Genomic DNA, 2,081 nt, shown 5'->3' with positions numbered 1-2,081 from the left:
TGGGCCGAGAAACGCACTGTATACATTAGCAGGCCTATCATTATTATTATTATTATTATTAATATCATTATTATTATTATTATTATTATTATTATTATTGTCATTGAGTGAGAGAGCAGTGCATGCCATCAAATATATGTAGCCCATTATACCCATCATGACGACTCGTCTGATAAGGGTACACCAGCCACATGCATCACGACCATATGTCCGTGACATAGTGATCTCATATGAAAATAAACAGCGCATGACCTCGGAGATGGGGCCTAGTTAGAATTTTCTCCAGGTCGAGTAGCTCATCCTGCTCAAAAGGTCCCTAAATAAGGTTTGTTTAAGGATGTTGAGCAAAACACCCATGTTTTGAAAGGTGAATTATTCAAACCTCAAAGAATTCCTCTCAACAAATTGCTATGACGCTCGCTCACTACTTCTGCTCATGATCAGAGATGCATATATCGTCAACCACTCATGGACCTGCTCAAAAAATATGAGCCGATAGAATGAGTACCAAGTTTGCAAATCAAGTACTGAGATCGATGAATTCGAATGAAACTGTTTTCAAAGCGATGCCCCAGCTTGTGTGTAATCTAATGACAGAAGCACGTAAAAGATGAAAGCATTTTTACTTTCTTCGTATTTTACCCCTGACTCGGTTACACGGTAGTCTATTTAGAAGCTAGATCAAGTTTTGTGAAAGCATATATTCACTATTTGGTATTAATAACGAGTAGCTTTATATGGTAATGCTACAACTGTATCTCTAAGCTATTATTTCAACTGATATATTGAATTGCTTCGGCAACACTGTTAATAAAATTGGAAGGATACAGATAGGAATAGCATAGTATCTGCGCAAGGATGATAACTCAAATTCGTGTATCGTTCCATATTTTGTAAGATGCGACGGGCTGGAAGATCGTGTGCACGTCAGAGAAAATAGTTGTCGGCTTTTTGTCCCTCTTTACGTTCTGAGTTCAAATTCCGCCGGGGTCAACTTTTGTATTTCCTCTTTTATATATATATTCATAAACTTTGTTTATTTACTGTATTCTTTTCAATTCTTTTATCTTTTACTCTTTTCTTGTTCCAGTCATTTTGACTGCGGCCACGCTGGGATATAGCTTTCAAAAAATTGTAGTTGAAAGAATGGACCCGGCTATTTATTTTTGCTACACATGGTACTTATTCTGTCGGACTCATTTGCCCAACTACTATGTTATGGGAGACGTAAACACATCCATATTGGTCGTGAAGCGGGGGTGGGAGACAGACAGACACACACACACACGGGTTTCTTTGGGTTTTCGCTTACCAAATTTCCTGACAAGGCTTTGGTTGCCCCGATGCTGTAGTAGAAAACACCTTGTCGAGATCCCACGCAGTAGGACTGAACCGGTACTGTGTGGTTAGGAAGAAGGCTTCTTATCACAAAGCTGCTCCTGCGGCTATTCTATTATTAAAAATAAATTGCTATATCTACTTTATACTTCTTACCCTTCCAGGCGACATTTTGTAACTCTTTCTGCGTATGATACCAAACCCTTAATTATGTATAAAAATGTATTTCAATATTTATGTTTACAATGGCGGCGAGCTGGAAAAATCGTCGTCGGCATGCTGGGTAAAATGAATAACTTTTGCACACTGGGGTCGCAATTCTTGTCAGTGTAACTGGCTTATCCTCTTCCTTGAACATGCTGGCCTTGTGCCAAAAATATTTCTTGTATTCAAAGCGTCGGGTAGGTGGAATCGTTAGCAAGTCAGGCGAAATATTTAGTGTCATTTCTTCCGTCTTGACGTTTTGTGCTCAAATGCCATGTGTATCGATTTTGCTTTTCATTTTGGGGGGTCGATAAAATAAGTACCATTCGAGCACTGGGGTCGATGTAATCGCCTAATCCCCTCCACCTAAATTGCTGTCCTTGAGCCAAAATTTAAAATTTGTACTTACGTGTATAGTAATGCGGCGAGCTGGTAGAATCGTTAAGTCACCAGGCAGCATTTCGTCTGTCTTTTCGTTCTGAGTTCAAATTCTGTAGAGTCCTGTTTTGCCTTTCTTCCCTTAGGGAGCGACGATATGA

The 2,081-nt window shown here is 39.4% G+C and overlaps 1 non-coding gene across 1 annotated transcript; it reads left to right on the top strand.

Annotated features, from left to right (window-relative positions):
- Positions 1–787: 787 nt before the first annotated feature.
- Positions 788–894, top strand: LOC128250495 (U6 spliceosomal RNA). The gene has a single exon (XR_008266511.2). It is a non-coding gene; the product is annotated as a U6 spliceosomal RNA (small nuclear RNA).
- Positions 895–2,081: the final 1,187 nt, after the last annotated feature.

Source organism: Octopus bimaculoides, chromosome 21 (assembly GCF_046866305.1).
Source record: "Octopus bimaculoides isolate indiv1 chromosome 21, ASM4686630v1, whole genome shotgun sequence".
Classification (NCBI taxonomy): Eukaryota; Metazoa; Mollusca; class Cephalopoda; order Octopoda; family Octopodidae; genus Octopus; species Octopus bimaculoides.
The sequence above is the reverse complement of the archived record's forward strand: the minus strand, read 5'-3'. Positions and strand labels throughout refer to the sequence as shown.